This window comes from Leopardus geoffroyi, chromosome B1 (assembly GCF_018350155.1).
Source record: "Leopardus geoffroyi isolate Oge1 chromosome B1, O.geoffroyi_Oge1_pat1.0, whole genome shotgun sequence".
Taxonomy (NCBI): Eukaryota; Metazoa; Chordata; class Mammalia; order Carnivora; family Felidae; genus Leopardus; species Leopardus geoffroyi.
In genome coordinates this window covers 183,477,109-183,500,781 of record NC_059327.1, presented here as the reverse complement: position 1 = coordinate 183,500,781, position 23,673 = coordinate 183,477,109, and the positions used below count along the sequence as shown (strand labels likewise).

The 23,673-nt window shown below is 38.5% G+C and overlaps 1 long non-coding RNA gene across 1 annotated transcript; it reads left to right on the top strand.

Moving 5' to 3' along the window:
* Positions 1-1,924: 1,924 nt before the first annotated feature.
* On the top strand, positions 1,925-22,307 carry LOC123583571. The gene is made up of 3 exons (XR_006704953.1): positions 1,925-2,010; positions 11,514-11,647; positions 22,265-22,307. It is a non-coding gene; the product is annotated as an uncharacterized LOC123583571 (long non-coding RNA).
* Positions 22,308-23,673: the final 1,366 nt, after the last annotated feature.

The window sequence follows — 23,673 nt, the reverse complement described above, 5'->3', positions numbered from 1 at the left end:
AATTGTAATGTCTTGTTTAGAGAGATGTTTTATTTAACTCTTAGATAATAACACTTTTATGAAGACTCTAACTCAGTGGTATTAAGTAACTCATCACACAGTCTCTGACTATTAGAGCCACGAGTTTGATTTCAAAACCAATTCCTAGGCAGTTTGATTTCAAAATCATGCTTTAGTCACTGTATTACATGATAACAAAGGAATAAAATAAGCTGAATGAACTCAGTAATTATGGTATTTGCATGCACTCCACAGGGGAAAATAAAATAATTTGACCTCAAAGCATTTTTTTTTAAGAATAGACCTAATTATTTCCTAAACACTTACTTATTGCTTAATATGTTACATATATTATTTCTAATTTCCACACCACTACTATAGAAGATGTATTATTATTATTATGATTCACATTTTATAGATGGAATAAGCACTAAGGATGGGAAATATGGCATAACATGCAAAAGGGTAACTTGTAAGTTGTTGAAATGACATCTATTTGCTCTGAAAGCCCACATGTTTATGTTTTTTCATATGACTAAATTTATTATGAAAAGAAAAAAATAGTTACAGAATTTTTAAAAACAATGCCATTAAACTAGAAATTAGTTGTATGATCAGTCAACGTATTTACTATAGCGCTGGATGTTTTGGAGGAGGAGAAGAATAGGAATTCTTTTTTTTTTCTTTTTTAATTTTTTTAGTTTTTTTTTTTTTAGTGTTTATTTATTTATTTATTTTTTATTATATGAAATTTATTGCCAAATTAGTTTCCATACAACATCCAGTGCTCATCCCAAAAGATGCCCTCTTCAATGCCCATCACCTACCCTCCCCTCCCTCCCACCCCCCATCAACCCTCAGTTTGTTCTCAGTTTTTAGGAGTCTGTTATGCTTTGGCTGTCTCACCCACTCTAACCCTTTTTTAATTTTTTTTAAGCTTATTCATTTTTGAGAGAGAGACAGAGTATGAGCAGGGGAGGGGCAGAGAGAGAGAGGGAGACACAGAATCCATAAAAACCATTTTGAGGAAGTTGTTTGAAATCTTATTGATCTTATAGATTAATTTTTGGAGAATTGGCATCTTTATGATACTGTCAGCACAGTATCTTTATGAGCTGTCAGCACAGAGCCCGACATGGGGCTCGAACTCACAAACCACGAGATCATGACCTGAGCCAAAGTCGGCCGCTCAACCGACTGCGCCACCCAGGCGCCCCACAGATAAGGAATTCTACTTTCTATTCTCACCACCCAGAATTCTACCATGGATAAATCACTTCAGCTTGCCTCTTTTATTTTTCTCACCTACAAAGCAGGCATTGATTCCTGGCTTAATTAACTACTGATCATTATAGATTAACTGGATACATTTTCAAACTGGTCATGAACAGATTAAAAAAAATGTATTCCCCATATCAGAAATATCAAATTATATGAATATTAGTAAGAGAAATGACTTGTGGCATAAGGAATTTAAGAAACCATGTGGCAGTTTTAAAACATGACCCCAATTTTTTGCCTTGCCTAGATTGCTGACTGGTGATCTATATTTTTGTTTTCTTGAGTTTGAGTGGGCTCATGAATGCTTTGACCAATGAATTAGGGTAAGAATAATGCTATGTGACTGATGAGGTGGGATCATAAAAGACCATGAACTTCCATCTGGTTCTTCTAGAACATTCTCTCTCTGGAAGGTGCCTCCTGGGTGCTCCCTTTTGGATCCTGGTCACCACGCCATGGGAAACCCAAGCCATAGGGAGATGGTTTTCATGCAAGCACTCTAGGTGACAAGACAGTCTGAGCTCAGCTAAGCCTTCTAATAATCCCAGTTCCGGGACCAGATATCAACAATGAAGGCACCATGGAGATGGATCCTTTAGTCACAGTTATTAGAACTCTCAGCTGTTTGAGTCTTCTGTCCCCATTCAAGTCTTCCCAATGGAGACCCCAGATCCCTTGGAATATAAGTCATCCCCACTGTGCTGTTTGAATGACCCACCCACAGAATCGGTGAGCATAATGAAATTGTTATTTTCTTCCATTACAGTTGGAGAGGGTTTTGAATGCAGAAGTAGCAAAGGGGACACGATTTGACATCAGAAGCATCGTGCTGCCGTAAGAAAAACCGAAGACGCGTGGCTTCGAGATTCATGGTAGCAGAACCTGGAAGGTCTTGAGTTTGGTAGTGGATGACTGACAGGCCTCAAGAAGGCCATTGGTGAGGGCTTAATGAAGACCGAGCAAAATGTTATTGGAACCTGGGGGCAAGGAGACCCTTGTTACATAGCAACTTAAAAACCTCAAATATTGTCACCTATAGGAATGTACAAAGTAGATAATATTGCTATTGAACTGCTGGGTTTGCTAAGTATAGTCCCAGAAGAATGCCAAATGGCTTAGCTGGTTTCCTTTATCTGAGTGTTATGAGATAGGATATAGAGAAACGAGCTAAAAAAGAAAAAAAAAATAATAATAATGATGAATTATTCCATTTTCAAACAGTATCTAGAAAAACTACCAAAGATCTAAAAATTCCAGAGTATCTACCAGTATGCTGTAAGAAATAGGGGCTGCTGTAAACATAATTGATATCTCCCATAAGTTTCGCACAAACACCACCACCTTTAGAAAACAGTGTGTGTAGATATTGTGTAGGTTGTGTTTGTATTGGAGAGAGATATGTATACCTCTACAGTGTATATACATCTAAAAAAAAAAAAAGTCTACTAGGATCACCATAAAGGCTATCACAGACTGGTGGCTTAAACAATAGGAATTTATTTTTTTTTTTTGCAGTTCTGGAAGCTAGAAGTTCAAGATCAAAGTGTCAGCTAAGCTGGTTTCTTCTCTTTTTCTCTCCTAGGCTTGCAGATAGCTCTTTCCTTGCTGTGTCTTCATATGGTGCCTGGTCTTTCCTCTGCGTGTGCGTCCTAATCTCTTCTTCTTACAAGGATACTAGTCATATTGGGTTAGGGTGTACCCTAGGGACCTTATTTAACCTTAGTTACCTCTTTAAAAATCTTATGTCCAAAAACAGTTACATTCTGAGTACTTGGGGTTAGGACTCCAATGTATGAATTTTGAGGGGAAACAATTGAGCACATAACTGAGTGTCTCGCTCTCTCTCTTTCTCCCTCTCCATATATTTTATATTCTATATATAATCTTATATATATATATATATATAATCATATATAATCTATATGTTATCATATATATAATCCTATAACACAATAATCATATAACCATATCTAATGTATATTCATGTATATAATAATGATTATATATTCATATATATAATATGATTGTATATAATATTATATAATCTCCAACCAGGAGAGGACTAAGCAATTTAACAGGCTGACATTAGCTCCATGGACGTGTTTTCCAAAATCTCTTCTTGCATTCTCTGAGACACTTGGTTTTCATTCTGAAAGAGTGATCTGAAGTCTTTGCTGAGAGTATCATTCCTAAAAGAACAGTATCTATTTAATGATACTTCTTCGAAGTTCTACCCTTGAAGAAAGAAATGGGGAGTGGAAGGGAAATCTAGCATTCTATCTGTCATAGCTGGATATTGGACACCAAGATGCCATCTTCCCAAGCAGGTTTTGTAAAAGTTCTGCTGCGTTTTGATCCCAGGGGCACGAGATCTAGTCAACAGAGATCCTAGTTTATATATCTCAACGTCCTGAAATGCATTAAGTTCAGGGTATCTTTGGCGAAAAGACTCCAGAGTCTTCATGGAAAATATTTGTGTTGTTTTCTATTTAATTCTGAGAGAAGAAGCAGAGAAAATTCACAGAAAAAAACCTGAAAAAGATTAAAAAATATTCCTTAGAAGTGCTTATTTTTCGACTTTATGCCTAATCAAAGAGAAAGGAAAATTTGGTGTTTTCTCTACAGGAGGAAAATGTCTATACGCTGTAAATATGAACTGTTTAGATGATAATGCAGTGTGCCAGCTATCAAAGCTCTTTTTATATTAGCTGAGCATGTTGCAGAATCTCTTGAAGAAGTAAAATTATCTTGTGGAGCAAACCAAGATTTTGTCAATCTGAAGAATATGTCATACTCTTGCATGGAACACATTAAGGACAATGAACCACATCAGTGGCAAAGGTTAAAATAATCAAATCCATGTCCAATCCGAGGGCAAATCCAAGCCCACAAGGGCAAACATTCTCTCTGGATCTCTGGACATTTTCTCTCAGGCTATGGGCTGGGTCTCCACGGCCCGCTGGAAATGAATTCTATTTTATCTATTAATGTTGAGGGACAAGGAAGCTTAGAGGGTTCTTGGCGACATTGGCATATCTGGTTCTCTTGTTGAGAACCACGGGCAGGTTATCTTGGGTTTCACTTGCAGTAGTTTCGGAATCTGCTCGTAGGTTCTAGTCTTCTTTCCTCTACTTCCAAAGGCAGAAACATAAGCAAAGTAAGAGACCTAACTCATGTCAGTTTGCTCTCTCATCTGTCTCTGTGAGCACTTTGCACACGAGGTGGCCTGCATGGTTTGTAAAACTGGCTTAGTTTTTCTCTAGATGCTCTATACTTCCTTGAAGAGACCTTTTCTACTCATCTACCGTTAACCTGAAAGTTCACCTGGCCCCTTCTTCTCTGTGTAAGCATTTTCTCTCCCCTCACCTTATTATAATATGCAGTTACTTTTTTTTCCCCCAGTCTGTGATTTGACCTATTTATCCAACTGCACTAGAAGCTCCATGAATGTTTAGGACCATGGCTTTTTTGTTGAGCTTTATAGTCCCAGAGAAATATTAAATGTTCAGTAGATATGTGCTGAAGAATGAAGGATTATGAGAAAACAGTTGCCATGTAGGTTTCTTTTGTGGTTGTATTATTCTCATGAACCACATTTAGTCCTTACCAAAGATTCTTGGAATGCAGAAGTCATCAGATTCACCTCTCGATGTCAGGGGGAGCTTACTAGATAAATCTCAAGTTCTCTAATCAAAAACAACTTTGCCTTCTCTTCTGTTAACATGATTTTACTTTTGCAGTTTTCTTAGACACTAGCAAGTTAATTTAGGTAGATTTTCTAAGGTTTGTCTTATTACAGTTAAGGGGGAACCTTTAGGGGGCTGTTTGATTATAAATAAAGCATAAAGTAAATGAGATGCATATTTCTTGACTATGTTGAAGAAAGTATATGGATTTGGGGCTTACACAGTACTTTTTCTAAAAACAAATGTTGTAAAACAAAACAAAACAAAACTTTGAGCTAATGTAGACAATTGCATTAAAGAACTCCAAAAGGAACTTTTAAGAAGGAGCAGGGTTTAAGCTTGGTAAATTAGATGTCTCAGCTTATTTGAATCATAAATTTAGGTTATTGGCTTCATTTTCATGAATTTATTTGTTGGGTTTGTTCTGAATTGCATGCATAAATTGTGATTACAAAATTCTAAAACTTGGCTTCCACTAATCATAGAAACTATTGATTATGGTAACACAAAGAGGTTTACAGTCGAATTCACAATTAATTCAAGAAGAAATTGTTCATTTGCATTGCGAACATAAGCAAGAAAGTTTTGGTGCTACTGAGTCTATTCCACATCATTCGCAAATATCAATTTAATGTGACTCACAGACCAATCACTGAAAAGGAAAATAATAAAGCTATTGGAAGAAGACATATCTTCCTAATCCCGGGATTAGTGAAAATTACTAAAAACAAAAGAGCATTAATAATGAAAGTTTAAAGATGATAAAGTGGTCTTCTGTTTATCAAAATATATCATTAAGGAAGGTAAAAGACAAGTTTCAGACTGGGAGGAAATATTTTCAAAATATTTATCTGACAAAGGACTGATATCTGGAATACATAAAGATATTCTACTAATTAAATAAGAAAAATACAGAGAATTCAACATGAAAGGTGGCAAAGATCTTGAAGAGGTACCTATAATCATATGTAAAAGTGTTCAATATTATTGCCCATCAGGGAAATGGAAGTGAAAACCATGATTGGGAACCACTGCACAACCAACAGGATGGTAAAATTAAGAAGGCTGTCAATTACAGGGGCGCCTGGGTGGCTTAGTCGGTTAAGCGTCCGACTTCAACTCAGGTCACGATCTCGTGGTCCGTGATTTTGAGCCCCGCGTCGGGCTCTGGGCTGATGGCTCAGAGCCTGGAGCCTGCTTCAGATTCTGTGTCTCCCTCTCTCTCTGCCCCTCCCTTGTTCACGCTCTGTCTCTCTCTGTCTCAAAAATAAATAAACGTTAAAAACATTAAAAAAAAAAAAAAAAGAAGACTGTCAATTACAAATGTTGTCAAGAATGCAGAGAAATGGAAATTCCCATATAATGTTGATTGGATGGTTAATTATTTTAACTTTTGGAAAACGTTTTGGTGGTATCCACTAAAACTAGAGACAATACCAGTCTCATGATTCATCACTTCTATTCCTAGGTATGCACAAGAGAAATGAGTGGACGTGTCCGTGAAAGACATGTACAGGAATATTCCTGGCAACTCAATTATTACAGAGTAAATAGACACATTTCATTATATTCATATTAAGAAGACTCCACAATACTAAAAAGTAACAAACTTGGTAAGTGCAACCGTATGGATAAACCCCAGAAAGAGAATTTGAATGAAAGAAAACAGACATAAAAAGGTTCATAATGTACAATTCTGTTTCTATGGGGTTCAAGATCAGGGAATTCTAATTGAAGTCACAATATCGCCTTCCTTGCTGGGAGAGGCAGGTATTAAGCGGAAGGAGACTCAACAGAATCTTTTGGAGCAATGGCAATGTTTTAACATTGATCTGGGGGGTGATTACATGAGTGTATCCAAATATAAACAATGTATTCTGCTGTATGCTTAAGCTTAGTGAATTTTACCATATGTAAATTATAATTCAATACAATGTGTTAACTATACATTTTTATTATCTATATTCTTGATGATCTGGCACCTGAGCCCTCACTGACTCGGAGAGGCTGCCTCAATTCTTGGGGATGGCAAATGAATGCCCCAGCATTACTTTCATATGCAGACCAACCAGAGTCTATATTCTGAACGACTTCTTCCAGATGGCTTTTGCGCTTCAGGAGGCAATATTTCTCTGCCCTCATTATCCCAAGGCCAGGCAGCAGACAACTAGAGATAGTTGCTGTGCACCAGAAGAGCTATACCCAGAAATGATTCAAACGAACTGATCCCACGCCTGCTTCCCAATGTGTGCGAAAACTTTCCCGTGGGACCACAATAAGGGTTTCCACAGATACTTTCCCTTCATTCCTTCTGTCTCCTGGGCTTCTTCATGTGGCCCTGTGTGTCATGGCCTGCTCCCTGCTCTGGGGCACTGTGACTAACAAACTGTGTTTTCAATGGTAAGCTTCTCTTGATACGTTGGCCTCACCGTGCCTGAAAATAATAAAACCCACATGTTAAAACGCGACAAAGCAAGTAGACTTTTAACGCCGAGATGCTTTTATGGACCATTCTTTTGAACAGCTGCAAGTAAGACACAGTTAATTCCATAGTTTGGATCGGGTAGGAAGACTTAAATGAATAATCGATCAATTTGTTAGTCATGAATAAGAACTCTTAGACTCAGAACATGCGACTGCCAGGAGAGTAGGAGAGTAACAGTGGATGGTGAGATCAAATGACACAAAAATGAGCAGAAAAAAATTTAAAATGCCTCTGTAAATGTATTATTTACTTATTTTACAATTTTTATTTATTTTGAGGTGAGGGGGGCAGGGTCAGAGAGAGGGAGACAGAATCTTAAACAGGCTCTGTGCTGTCAGCGCAGAGTCTGATGTGGGGCTAGAACCCATGAACCATGAGATCATGACGTGAGTAGAAATCAACAGTCAGAGGCTTAACCTACTGAGACACCCAGGTTCCCCTCCTTATTTATTTTTTAAGTAGGCTCCATATTGGGTGTGGAGCCCAACATGGGGCTTGAACTCACAACCCTGAGATCAATAACTGAGCTGAGATCAAGAGCTGGATGCTTGACCAACTGAGCCCCCTGGGTGCCTCTCAGTGTATCATTTATAATGCTGTATATTTGACACAACATCTCCAGGTAATCATAGATATAGAATCACACCGCATCATTAGAACTATTTATATACTGCAACCAACAGAAGAGGCAATTCAAGTAGAAAGAAAGAAAGAAAGAAGGAAAGAAAGAAAGAAGGAAAGAGAGAGAGAAAGAAAGAAAGAAAGATGAAGGAAGGAAGGAAGATGAAGGAAGGAAGGAAGAGAAAGGCAAGGCAAGGCAGAAAAGGAAAGAACAGAGGAAGGAAGGGAATTTTCTTGCTGACACAACGGAGCCAACATAAGGGATTCAAAGTCCTGAAATAACATGGGCAGCATTTCTGGATACTAGAATGTCAAATCATTTACCAAGAGAAGAAGGAAGAGGCTTGAGAGGGTGGGAGTAAGGGTTGAAGAACTCATTTGAAATAACATAATGTACATTACAAAGTTGTGCTTGGGATATCTCTTTCTCTTTTTTTCTATCTCTTCAGATGTTATTACTTCTTATTGAAGAATCTGGAATGTGAATCAGAAACTCTCACAATAGTCTTTTAAAGGTATTTAATGATTCATGATTAATGATTATATTAGTATATATAGTATTATTACACATACTTTTAGTATATGTAGTATTATCATAGTAAATACATATATCAACAAACTCCCTTTGGACCGTAGATAAAATTGTGGTCTTATTTGTTTTTGACGAGCTATCTTAAAACGCTTGAGGGTTCTGTAAGTTTCCCATACATATTTCTCCAGGCATGTGTCCTTCTGTATTCTTTCCATGATTACTGGGGTTTATCCATTTAAAGATCAGGAGACACTACAGCTGACAGTTGGATATAGATGCAGATTGACTATCAATTTCGCAAAAGACCACTGGCAAACCTTGTTCTCCAAACAAAGCTAATCCAATTAAACCTACTGTGAGATAGAGCATGACTTCGGTAGTCTTGGTAGCGTCTCGGGAAGAAGAGGCCAGGTGTAGACTTTGGTAGGAGTTTGGTAGGAGTACTTCAAGGCAGGTCTTTCAATGCACATATCTTACTGGGATTGGGTCAAGTTCTTGATATAGTATGTTCGCTTTGGTGGGCACAGCGAAGCAAGCATCTTGCAGGGAGTTTTGATAAATAAACAGATGTTTGATAAGTGAGCTGTTTGGCTGAACGAGCAACCCATTGTTCCCACAGCAGGGCTGCTTGTTCAGATGAGCAAACTATTCATTCAAATGTTTTGGCTTTTAGAAAAGTCCTGGCACCAATGGTAACGTTATTTATTGGTTTACAGTCTTATCTTCCTGGCCAGGAATCTCCTGGAACAAAGAGGAATGCCATGTTGACACAAGTGGCTTCAGATCTCCATCCCAACAGTTAAAGCTGTGTGGATGAAGGTGGTCTCAGCTCTCAAAATTGAGTGTAGGGGACGAACAATGCCATTTTGTTTTAAGGAGCCTGAAAATATTGGGATGGTATGTGGTTTTAAGAGGGAACGACCAGAAAGGAAATCCATTTTGAGGATGTTTCAGGTATATGTGAAGATTTAAAACTAATCTAGAACTTCTTCCATTATGAGATGTGGTTTTAATCCAAGTGTATATATTGTAACTGACTGTGCTTTATTTTATGAAATCCAGGACCTCCATTGTCTCAGGATATTAGGAATGAAAGCCTTCCATATCCCCATTTATTTTTAATTTTTAACTTTTCTTTTTCAGGGAACAAGGGAGTGAGTGAGTGGGGAGGAGCAGAGAGAGGGAGACAGAGGATCTCAAGCAGGCTCTACACCCAGCACAGAGCCCTACTCAGGACTGGATCTCACGACTGTGAGATCATGACCTAAGCCCAAATCAAGATCTGACCGCTTAACTGACTGAACCACCCAGGTGCCCCTCCACCATTTCAATGTATGACCCTGTGGGGAGTCATTGTTTGTCACTTGTATTCTGGCTTCTTAGGTCAATCATTTACATGGCTCTGTTTTTTTTGTTTGTTTGCTTGCTGTTTATTTGCTCTGGCTCTATCCTCACTCCACATGTATAATAGTTGATAAGCATGGCCCATCCTGCCTTTAAAACAATAGGCTTGGGGCGCCTGGGTGGCGCAGTCGGTTAAGCGTCCGACTTCAGCCAGGTCACGATCTCGCGGTCCGTGAGTTCGAGCCCCGCGTCGGGCTCTGGGCTGATGGCTCAGAGCCTGGAGCCTGTTTCCGATTCTGTGTCTCCCTCTCTCTCTGCCCCTCCCCCGTTCATGCTCTGTCTCTCTCTGTCCCAAAAATAAATAAAAACTTTGAAAAAAAAAAATTTAAAAAAAAAATAAAAAAAAAAAAACAATAGGCTTTATGATCCTAAGATGTCATCATGGGTTGACCGGGCCCTCAATAGTCGTTCCTCCTTCCAGCATTCATAGCAGTTCAGTGACCATTGGCCTTCATTCCTGTGTTAACTACTAGACATAAAAGAAAATTCTGGAGATTGGACAGAAGAGAATAAGTGGTCTCTACCTTCCATAACATATGCCCCTCGGTATAAAAGAATCGAGCTGAGTTGTGTGTCAGGAATAAGGGGTAAACGGTTTTCGAGTCACCAAAGGGTGACTGTTGCAGATAGGAACAGACGCCTTCCATTCATGAAGGTTTAAAACATTTAAAGGTGATAGGTGGGTAAACTTGGAGGATGCATGAAAGGAAATACTGGGCCAATCTTGGCCATCCCTAGATTCTCTGGGTTGTCTTGGCAATTTCCCACCCTGATACATAATACTTGTAGTAAAGGAAATTTTCAACTTTTAATGTCTGTGGGCTCTTCTCCTGGGCTCCCAGGGAAGCTATACTCTTATCAAGATCAGAATGACTTCACCAAACTTCAAAATATGGGCTCTATTTCTTCACCGAGCACCCACTATACATCTGCCTTGTTAGCAAATAACCTAAAGGAAACATTTCAAGTAAAGAGAATATTCTGAAGCCTGCAACCTTACAGATGCTAAAAGCAGCAGATAAAGTTTGTAATTGTATGAAATGTCCTTGGCCAGATGATTTCGAATGCCTGATGTAACAAAAAAACATGCATAATCCTGTATTAAGCATTCCTTCTCTGGAGCACTCTTTGTGAAGATTGTATTTGGGGAGCTGTCCCCACTTAACTAAAACTCTCCCTCTATCTTTCTTTCTTTTTTTCTTCCTCTTTATTTCTCTCTCTCTCTCTCTTAGAAATTTTAAAATGTTTGTTCGCTTTGTGTTGACACTTATGTGACATCACTTATATTGCTGGCTAGGACCTAACTTTTCTTGGGCTGGGCTGGTTAGAGACTCACTACAGGAAGTTAGGAATTATTCAAGCGAATGTTTTGAATGATGTGTTTTGAATGAGGTGTGACCAGAGGAATAATCATGACATTTTCCAGCTAGACAGTGAACCCCTCATCTAGGAAGTCTGCTCACAGAAGAAAGTGTGCAGAAAGAGTTACAACTTGTATTGACAGCTCTTTCTAGATTGATGACAATAAGTATTCCATGCCTTGGAGAAGAAACTGGAATTTCAAGCTGTACTTTGGAAGACATCTTCTTCAGCTGGGTCCAAGTTTCATTCCACTCTGATCTGCTCCCTCACTCAAAGGTATTATGGCTAGTTTCAACTTTGATCTTTCCTGCTTGAAATAGAACATGTTACTTTTCTTATGTCCTTTACAGGAATATTCCACAATATATCTGACTTCTATCATGGTTTTATGTTGCCTCTCCCCATCTTATACAATATTAATTTCCCTGAAGCCTGCAGAGTTGATGCATTCATACAATTTTTAGTATGTGCTAACTATATAACAGTTCTGCGACAGTTACTAGGGAAACAAAAAGGAAGATATCATGCCTGTCCTCAAATAGCCTATTTGATAAATCTACATTTTACCTCTCACGTCCTTCATATCTTGTCATAGGCTATACACATTCCGCAAATATATCTGGTCTTGAGAGCTAGATGGGTGTTTATTGTTTAAGAATGAGGACTTTAAAGTTATTGAACCTGAGTTGAGATCAGTTCCCCCAAGTGAGTTTAGGGACTACTCAAAGTTAGGCATCCATCTTAAACATTTTTTACAAATGTAAGTGAAGTAAAGCATATGAAGTTTTTAGCATAGAGGACGTTCTCCACCAATGTGAAGTTTTATTAGTCATTATTATCAAGTTCAAGGATTTGTAAACTTATGCAAATATTCTTTCTTTTATATAAAATTTTTAAAAATGTTTGTTTACTTTTGAGAGAGAGAGAACTTGTGTGTGAGCCAGGGAGGGGCACAGAGTGAGGGAGAGAGATCATCCAAAGCAGGCTCTGCAAAGTCAGCGCAAAGCCCAACTCGGGACTTGAACTCACGAACCATGAGATCATGACCTGGGCTGAAGTCAGATGCTCAACTGACTGGATTGCCCAGGCACCCCTACTTCTGCAAATATTCTTAGCTTTGCAGCCATATAGTCTCATGGCAACTATTCAACTTTGACGTTGTGGAACAAAAGCAGCCATAACCAATATGTTAACAAATGGATGTGGCTGTGGTCCAATAAAACTTTATATACAAGTATACAAATGCAGGTGGCAAGCTGGATTTGGGGCATGAGCCAAGGTTTTCTGATCTAGTCCAACATTCCAAATTTATAGAAAAGAAAATTAAAACTCTGGCAGAAAAAAGAAGTATTCTGCATGCCATACACATGTCTTTCTTGTTAAAAGCATTACATTTCCTCCATCTTCCCTGTCAGTTGGGATGCTGAAGGTAAGTTCATATAAATCAAGCTGGAGTTCCTGCCAGTTCCCTTGATATGATTCCTAATTCTCCATTTTACCGTAAAAATTGGGTCTAAAGTCGGAGGTAATAACAATAACACCATTATTTGCCTCTCAGATGAAATGGAATTTAATTTCAAAACTTAAAAGACTAAGACAACTAGATTGTGCCAACCAGAAAGGAATGAAATTCAGTTTTCATCGACCACTGTCTTCAATGTAGAAGAGTGCATGATCTTCCAAGTTTTTCTTTTCAGGTTAAATATTGCTTTGATTCATTTTATATTCTTTTTCAAATAGGCCAGGTTTTCTTCTCTTGATGTAAACGTAGTTTTGTATCCTTTCTGCTTTGGCTGCAAACAATTGTGTTATAACTAATAAAAGGGTCCTTATGGGAATTCTAAAAAATAAACAGGTAGTGAATAACTTCACGTTTAGTGGGAAGGTCTCTGCGCTATTTGTCGTTTTCATATCCAACCTTGTACCCAAGACTGAATGGTCACAGCTGTATCGGCAATAGCATTTTGCTGTTGCTGAAAATTCCTGAAGTATACAAGTAGTTTGCAGTCAAAATTTAAAAACTGACATACTTTGATATTTCTAGCTTTTTTTTAAAGGGAATCATTCTAGCATGGCAATTTGTTTCTCAATTACTTGGATATGAAAGGAATGGTCTCAATATTGACATGCTTTGTCTAGATGATTTTTTTCCTGAGGATATAAAGCGATCTCAAGTTCTATTAAGTGAAAAAGCAAAATATAGAACAATGTGTATGTAATGCTTGCTTTTGTAAAAGAGACAGAGAGACAGAGACAGAGACATAGAGTCCCGAAGGACTAAGACATTTTTATGAGTGGTTGCTTCTGAGAAGACAAGCAAAGGAACAGGATATGAGAAAACCTTTCATTTGATTATTCTTTTGTGGTTTTTAAATTTCATGTTGGATGTGTAGCCGATGTATTCAAAAATTATTTTAAAATCATACATACAATCCTATGCTTCGTACAATCCTACTGATCACAGTCTTTGGGGGCTGGACCCAGACGTTTGAAATTGAGACTACCCCAATGATTTTGATGACCAGTCATATTTAGAAACACTCATCTGTTTCATTCACTGGATTCTTGTTTTCTTGTGTCAAGGTGTACATGTGAGAATATAACTTTTTCCTTCTAACTGGAGAAACACATGAAGGATATCTTATAGTATTTCATTTTGACTATGGTTCCCAGCCCCTCTGGGAATCCAGTAAATATTTGTTGATAGCATAGTGCAGAAGAATATTTCCCATCCTCGACTACATTGTATTCCAGTATGGAGTAATTTGTAGAAATACATCAAATATGATAATATTATGAGAATTAAAAATGGCCAAATATGAAGGACCAAACATCAAAAAATTCCAGTAATAAGGAATTTTTACCAAAGTCTATGGGTATGGCTAGTCTATAAAGGGCGAGTGGTGAAGTTCAAAGCTAAGATTATAGAATTTAGGGATGAGTCAGACTTCATATTCTACATGAATGAGTAGAAGCAGCACTTAAAGAAATAAGTGTGCAGATAACAGATTCCAAAGATGCTTTTTATTCCAGAGATCATATAAAGCCCTATTCTCATACAGCAAAGTACTGTCTTCTTATTTAGGGTGATATATATGGCATCCCCATAGTTCTGAACTTTCTCTTCTACTGTGAATCCTACATTAGTGTTTGTAGAGACAGTTGATGGGATCATTAAGGCCGTGTGGTTAACGGGGTGCCTAGGTGGTTCAGCTGGTTAAGCGTCTGACTCTTGGTTTCAGCTCAGGCCATGATTTCACCATTCATGAGCTTGAGCCCCGCGTCAGAGCTATGTGCTGGCAGTGTGGAGCCTGCTTGGGATTCTCTCTTTCTCTCGCTCTCTCAAAATAAATAAATTAATTAATTTAAAAAGAGACTGTGTGGTTGTATATATCATAATATATACAGAGAAAAGTAATAGATATATAAGTAATATATATTACTTTTCTCTTATATATCTCTTTTCTCTGTATATATTATTATATATATATATAATCTCATATATATAAAAGATTAATGTATCATGATGAAAACGGATTTGTTGCAGAAAGATAAGTTTAATTTAACATTACAAAAGCAATTATTAGAAAGCAATTAGGTGAAAGGACAAAAATCTTATTCAATCAATAAGTAAATATATTTGGTAAAATTAAACATTTATTTATGTTTAAAAATTTTAGACAACTAAAGAAAGGAAATTGTTTAAACTGAGGAAAGATGTATTCAAAAAACCTGAAACATACATAATAAATAATGCTAATGTTGTGAAATTTTCCCTTTGAGGATAAATATTTAACATAGACCTAGAGATCCTGGCCATTAGAGCGAGGGAGGAAAACAAATAGAAAGTAAAATAATAAAAAAAATGGAGAAACAAATCTCTCATTATTTTCAAGTTACATATTGTTAATATAGAAAATACAAAAGAATCGATAACTTCTCATAGAGCTTAGCAGTAGCCACAGGTACAAAATCAATTAGGTGCATTTTTTTTGCAATTTTTGCAATAGGTACGACAATGTATTGAATTTCAATACAACAGCAAAATGTTAGGTAGACATAAAAGTGAAAACCATTTTCTTAACAGTTGCAACAAAAATAGTTTGTATCTAGGAATAAGCCCAATAATATGCAAAACCTCTACAGAGAACATAACAGAACTTTATTAAAGATCTATAGAATCACTAAATAAGTAACACACCACATTCATGCATTTGAAGACTCAATCACTTAACTAAATTCTACTCAGATTAACTGATAGGTATAATGTAATCCCAGCAAAATCAGTGTCGTCAATATTTTTGGGGGAAGGACCTTATGAGATGATAGTAAAATTTATATGAAAATGAGAAAGGCTGATTTTTTGGACCATTGTTCCAGAAGAACAAGAAGGTGAAAGAACTTTCTCCACTAAATACGAAGACTTATTTTTGCAAGATTTTTTAAAACATATGATATTAGGGGCGCCTGGGTGGCGCAGTTGGTTAAGCGTCCGACTTCAGCCAGGTCACGATCTCGTGGTCCGGGAGTTCGAGCCCCGCGTCAGGCTCTGGGCTGATGGCTCAGAGCCTGGAGCCTGTTTCCGATTCTGTGTCTCCCTCTCTCTCTGCCCCTCCCCCGTTCATGCTCTGTCTCTCTCTGTCCCAAAAATAAATAAACGTTGAAAAAAAAAATTAAAAAAAAAACAAAAACAAAACATATGATATTAGTCAAGGGATTGATAGGTCAATGCAATATAATTGACATCTAGAATCACACCTATACATGTATATTTTTTTTTTCAACGTTTATTTATTTTTGGGACAGAGAGAGACAGAGCATGAACGGGGGAGGGGCAGAGAGAGAGGGAGACACAGAATCGGAAACAGGCTCCAGGCTCTGAGCCATCAGCCCAGAGCCTGACGCGGGGCTCGAACTCACGGACCGCGAGATCGTGACCTGGCTGAAGTCGGACGCTTAACCGACTGCGCCACCCAGGCGCCCCAGCTATACATGTATATTAACACGTAATAAAAGGTGATGGATATTTGAACGCCAAGGTTCCTAGCAGCATTGTTCCCAGTGACCAAAAGGTAGAAACAACCCAAATGCCCAGTGGCAGAAGAATGGATAAAAAAAAAAAAAAAAAACAAACCTGTAGTATAAAAATACAATGGCATGTTATTCAGCCTTAACGAAGAAGAAAAGTTTGATACATTCTACAGCGTGAACGCTAAGCGAAAGAAGCCAGACGCGAAAGAAGCCAGACCCAAAAGGACAAGCATTATATGGTTCTGCTCCAATGGAATGCTTAGAGCAATCAAATCCACATGGACAGGAAGCAGAATGGTGATTGCCAAGGGCCGGTGGGAGGATAATATGGGAAGTTAGGGTCCACTGGGTACTTTTTCAGTTTGGGAAGATGTAGAAGTTCTGGAGATGGACAGTGGTGATGGTTGCACAACAATGTAGATGCACTTAATGCCACTGAACCGAACCCTGCAGGATGATTAAAATGGTAAATTTTATGTTATATGTATTTTACCCCCATAAAAAGATAATTATAGCACTATAAAAAATTATGCTGCGAAAATTGGGTATCTGCACATCCCACGCATAAAACTCAGGGCCAAGGAGATTAAAGACCCATATATGAAAAACAAAACAATGAAGTATCAGGAATGTGATATAAGACTTTCACGGAGGAGAAGTACAACCAGACATTAAATTAAATTACAATTACTTGAAACCCAGAAAAATGATGGCCAAGTGGGAAAAAAAAGGATATTCATTTTCCTAACTTACATGAGCTAAATATTTAAGATTACATACTGTGATGTATAAAATTTTACCTTAATAACATTTGAATTAATGATTGGGCAGTAGAGGAAAAGATGAAGTTTTTGAGTGGAGTTTCTTGAATCAGTAAGCTGCAATTTATAAAGGCACAAATACCGAGGATGACATCGGTGATGGTAACTGAAGGCTGAATTGGGATGGAGGCAAAGATAACTGCAAATGTGAAAATGAAGAAAAAAAGCGATCAGAGTCAGGGATGGATGATCCAAGAGTATCTCAAGTGTCTTCAGGGAAGTGATGAGATAAGGGGTGGAGACAGAGATGATGAGCATCTTAACATCTTAAAAGTAATGAGAGGAATGTCAGGAGGTGAGGAAGTGACTTTTTTTTTTAACGTTTATTTATTTTTGAGACAGAGAGAGACAGAGCATGAACGGGGGAGGGTCAGAGAGAGGGAGACACAGAATCTGAAACAGGCTCCAGGCTCTGAGCTGTCAGCACAGAGCCCGATGCAGGGCTTGAACCCACGAACCGTGAGATCATGACCTGAGCCAAAGTCGGACACTTAACTGACTGAGCCACCCAGGCACCCCAAACATTTTTTTTTAAAGGAAGGACAGTGATTGTTACAACCTGAAAATCGAAGAGTTAAGATTTTTTATGGGAAAAAGATGATAAATGGCTTGGAAATGAAATGGGAAATGACTTTGAGATATTTGGGGGGTGAGAAAAATCATTCTCCACTTGAGAAGGTCTCAAGGCAAGCAATATCTTCATGGGATGGCCCACATTCAGTCCCGTAAAAAAAGAAAAAAGAAAAAATAAAGAAAGTTAATAGAAACTTCAAAGAAGTTAAGATTGAGGTTTTTAATTTCAGTTTTTTATACGACGGTTGGTAGCTATCCAAGGGGACAGTGGAAGGGTATGGGAGGTGGGGGAGATCAGGTCCATTAGTGGAACGCATGGTCAAGTGTGGAGATCGGGGTAAGGGTGAAGATAAGAAACAGAAGGAGTGAGTGTCTGAGCTTTCTGCAATCACACAAGTAAACAGAGTTGGTAGCTTTAATGTCAGGGTGGTAACTTCTCTTTTTGCAGCTGAGAGAAGTAACAGCCTCTGCCTGGGAGTCCTTCTATGAGTGCTCTGTTCTTTCCAAAATGAGACAAAACCAAAGTGCCTGAGACATAATGACTAATAAAAGTGCTCAATATTCTATCTCATAAAGATGTTTTAGGATCCTAAGAATTTTATCAGAATTTTTGATATGTTACACCAGCTGAGAGACATAAAGTATGCTGTTGGTTCTGGGAAATAAATAGCATTAACTTACATTTTAAATCATCTTTATTAAGTTATTTAGAGCTCAGATTTGGGGTTGGGTATAAGGCAGAGAAGTAAATTCGGCAAGTGGCAGTGTTGGTCATATCGTTAAGCAGAGAAGGGTTAAGTATGTTTTATCTGTTTTTATGAATAATATATCAGGGCATCCGTCCTTTGAGAAAAAGGATTGTAATTTAGGAGATCGAAAAACTGAGAACAAACTGAGGGTTGATGGAGAGTGGGAGGGAGGGGAGGGTGGGTGATGGGTATTGAGGAGGGCACCTTTTGGGATGAGCACTGGGTGTTGTATGGAAACCAATTTGACAATAAACTTCATATATTGAAAAAAAAAAGGAGATAGAGGAAATAAGTGAAATTTGTAAATTTGATGATTTGTACTATTTTATAACTCTCTTCTTAATGATATTCCTGAAGGACAACCCTGTGTTCAGCAGAATACAGACCATATGAGTAGGTACTGATATTTTGATGAAAGTCAAACAGAAGTACATTTTGCTTTCCTTAATCACAGATGAAAGTTGGTAAAGTAAAAATGACCCAGTGACCATGCTGGTCACTGAAGAATATAGAAGATGGCCCACAATCTTTCTCCCTTTACTCTTTGGCTATTTTGCTTGATACGCCTATATATCCCTATTGAATCTGGTTGGGGAAACAAGCATTTTGGCCAGTCTGTTGTCCTTACATCATACAATGGTCTCTTGAAAGTAAAGGATGTCGCTGACATTTCATAGAAGGGTTCTATGAACCGCTTTCTGTGTTATTACTAGCAATTGTCACAATCTTCTAAGGAGGTATTACTATCCCTAACCTTATGGTCAAAAAAATTGAGGCTCAGAAAATGTAAAGTGGATTGCTCAACAAGGTACAACTCATAATGTTGGGGTTGGAACTTGCAAATAAAAAAGGGAAATATCTTGTCCCTATATTTTTGAGGCCCAATAATAATTTCGAGTACATAAGATCTAGGTTCGCAGGGCAGAGACACTAGTAAACAAAATCTGTAAGTAGGAAGTGTCCCCAATGTTTTATCTAGGCTGCATGGATTCTTAATTCCTTTACGCAGTTGATAGACCGATACGCAAATAATTTGATTCGTGAACTGTCCAAGGGAGACTGCAAATGCTCTACATGCTTTATAAGATTGCTATGAGGATCAAGGTATACATAAGTTATATTAATATGGGATAGGGCCACACAGATGTGGGTACCCTTGGTAGCAGTGCCTTTCCTTTCTGGCTTTTTCAGAGAAGAGTTGAGCGAGCAAGGCATTGCATAATCTTGTATGAATTTGGTATTTTTATGAAAAGTCAAAGATACTGACTTGAGATTTCATCGAGTTCCAGATGCATCTATATGTGAGAAAGTTCTAGAAGAGAAATCTACACCTTGTTAGTTATCAGCTGCCTGTCTCAGAGCTTTATGTCAGCAGGCACCATGGCCAAACTCGCTTGCTACTCCCAGAGGCATTCCAGCCCCAGGAGTGAGGCAGAGTTATGAAGACTAATTGTTTTTGGATATTTAATTGGATACGTCTCAAGAAAAGTCTACAAAGAGTTATTCTAAATTTCAAGTAGCAAGAACAAGACTAGCAAATATCTATTAAGTTCTTAATATGCGACAGTATGCTAAGGGATTTTTATGCACTTCTCTATCACCCAAAACAACTCTATGTGGTAGGCACTGTAATCATTACCTTTTTGCAGGAAGAGAGGTGAGCGCCAAGGACTAAGTGCTTACATCTCCCCAAGTCCATACGTTGAAATCCTAACCCCCAGTTTGATGATATTATTAGGAAGTTGGGCCTTTGGGAGGTGATTAGGTCGTGAGGGCAGACATCTCATGAATGGGATTAGTGTCTTCATATAAGAGACCCCAGAGCATTCCCCTCCTCCTTCTGTCATGTGAGGACTCCAAAAATCGGGTTGTCATCAGACATTTAATTAATTAATTAATTAATTTCTTTTTTGTTTTTTTCTTTTTTTTTAATGTTTATTTATTTTTGAGACAATGCGAGAGACAGAGTGTAAGCAGCGGAGGGGCAGACAGAGGGAGACACAGAATCCGAAGCGGGCTCCAGGCTCCGAGCTGTCAGCCCAGAGACCGATGCGGGGCTTGAACTCACGAACCGTGAGACCATGAAAGCTGAAGTCGGAGGTTCAACCGACTGAGCCACCCAGGCGCCCCATCAGACATTTAATTTAATTAGGTAAACCCATACTGAGGGTTTACTATGTGGCAGGTGTTCTCCTATCAAAGAGAATTTACCTATTAGGCATCCAAAAAGTAATTACACTAGGAAGAATTATAATTTGAGAGTACTAATGCCTAATGTCTTTCACAGAGAAGTCCCAGCTCCGGGCTGCTAAGGCCTTTTAATTAGTTGAACCAGGCCTACCCAGATTATCTAGAATATCTTTCTTACTTAAGGTCAATTGATTACGACTTTAATCACATCTACAAAATACCTTCACGGCGACACTTTAGAAGAGTGTTTGATCAAATAACTGAGGACTGTAGCCAAGCCAAATTGACGCATGAAACTGACCATCAAAGCACCTACCTTGGAGCAGAAGAGAAGGAGTAAGGCATCAAGACAAGTTTGTGGAGTTGGTTCCTAAGATGATTTTTAAAGGGTGAGCAGGAAATAGTGACTCAGAGCAGAGTACAGGAAGGCACATGCTTTTGAGAGGACCGGACTGTAAAGTCCAGGAGAGAAGCAATGACCTGTGCCTCTTTCCTTTACTCCGTTCCACTTTCCTTCACTCTGCTTAACTGACACCAGATAGAGAGCGGGAAACAAGATGGTAATATCTTTGAGAAAAAATTAGTGGGGTTAAAAAAAGCTGTCATTCATCCAAGAGGCTTCAAGGAATAGACAGCGTGGAGCAGGGCTTGAAGAAAAGAGTTTGAAAGAGCAGAGAAGTTCACGTGGCATTTCAGAGATGGCAGCCAGTGACGACTCTAGGGCGTGGCTCTATGTTTACCGCTGGTGTGAAATTGGCTGCCCCTTTACTCCCAGCCCCTCTAGCTTCCTGCTTGTGTGGCTGTACTTCTGGTTACTATCACTAGCAACTGTGATTGTGTTAACCGTTTCTGTCACTGTTCTCGTTAAAACGATGCCTGCACTGTTTTAGGTCCTTACGTAGAGTCTAGGTGCTTACATAGAGCTTCACAATGAGTGTGTGTGTGTGTGTGTGTGTGTGTGTGTGTGTGTGTTTTGTTTGTTTTTTTTTTTTGAGAGAGAGAGAGAGAGAGAGAGAGAGAGAGAGAGAGAGAATCCCAAGCAGACTTCATGTACAGTACGAAAGAACCCAATGTGGGGCTGGATCCCATGACCTTGGGTTCATGATCTGAGCCAAAATCAAGAGTTAGATGCTCAATTGGACTGAGCCACCCAGGCAGAGTGTGGGGTTTTTGTAAAGGTATTACCTTCATTTTCCAAGTGTGAAATGTGAGGCTCAGCGTGGTTAAAGGATGTGTCCAAGATTGTGTGTGTGTGTGTGTGTGTGTGTGTGTGTGTGTGTGTATTTTACTGTGTCATCAGAAATCATAAAAATTTCACATTTCTCTTGCCATTAGAACCTCCACCAGTAAGCCTGAGTTCATTAAAATAAGTCATCTAGTTGAGTGAACTTTGTCTGGTTTAACTATTTCTGTCTTAGGTACCAACCAGCACACCTGGCTTAGAGCTTCTTGGTCTACCTATCAAATAATAGAGTTGCGGTTTTAGGCCTCTGGCTTAATGTTTCTGCATTTCACTTCTTCTGTTACAGGGGAGTAGTAATTCCATCTTTGTCTATCAAACTGGCCAATGAGGGGCGCCTGGGTGGCGCAGTTGGTTAAGCGTCCGACTTCAGCCAGGTCACGATCTCCCGGTCCGGGAGTTCGAGCCCCGCGTCAGGCTCTGGGCTGATGGCTCAGAGCCTGGAGCCTGTTTCCGATTCTGTGTCTCCCTCTCTCTCTGCCCCTCCCCCGTTCATGCTCTGTCTCTCTCTGTCCCAAAAATAAATAAACGTTGAAAAAAAAAAAAAAAAAAAAAAAAACTGGCCAATGAGATGGGGTCACATGACAATTGCTATACGACCACCACTATTGATGCTGATTTTCCATGACTGACAGCAACCGAATGAAATTCTCTGGTCTTGATATGAACCAGGTAATGTGTAAGGTACTTTATACCACACACTGACCATTCAGGTAAACTGATTATCCCCATTTTGTACGTAATGAAACCGAAACAGAGAGAAATTGATTATTTAAGAGCACACATGTTTTAAGTCTTAAGTCGGGATTCCGATGATCTCAGTCTGACTTCCTGCCTCTTCCTCAACCCATGGAAGCCTCCCCCGGAAGAAATAATTTTCCCTGAAAGTGAGTATCATCTACTAATAAACCAATGATACTTTCCCTACGCTTTTGCATCCTGTTTTTAAGGAAAAAAAATCAGCTGTGTGTCTTCTGAAGAAAGACATAGCCATTGTGCACAGTTTGGATGCCTGCATTTTAGCTTTAACAAGTAGACAAAATGTCTGCTTAATTTTACTGGTAACAACTTTATCGGTGATTCAGAGGGAACATCGTAACATTTTTCAAGAAGATGAAAATTGGAACTTGCAAAATTTATCAAGAATATTCTTCAAAGACTCTGGGCTCCTTTTTTGTTATGTGTTTTTCATAGTGGCTGGCAAAGCAGGGGCAGCTTATCTCTAATGCTCTCATTTCGAGAAGTATACTCTGATTCGCAAGATAGCAGCTGTGACTGTTCAGTCTTTTCATCCAAGTATATAACAGTGACACCCGCGAATGCCAAAGAAACAGGTGAAATATATATATATATATATATATATATATATATATATATATATAGGTATTAGAACAAAATCAAAGTTTTCTGAAAATGGAAATGGATTTATTTTAAGATTCTGTAGCAAAGGCAGCCACCTTATCAAGATGCAGAGAAGAGAGCTGGAGTTGAAAAGTGGAAGGTAAAACTTTCTAAAGATTTCACCAAGTTTGACTAAGGTCCTTATTCTCCAATGGTAGTCATTATTAACTCAAAATTTATGCAGCTCTAATGAGGCACTTTTTTTTTCCAATCGGTTTCTTCAGTTTAAACTGTAGGAAGGATCACTTGGTAAAGTCTCTCTGATTATTAAAAATGCACACATATGCTTTGATCTGG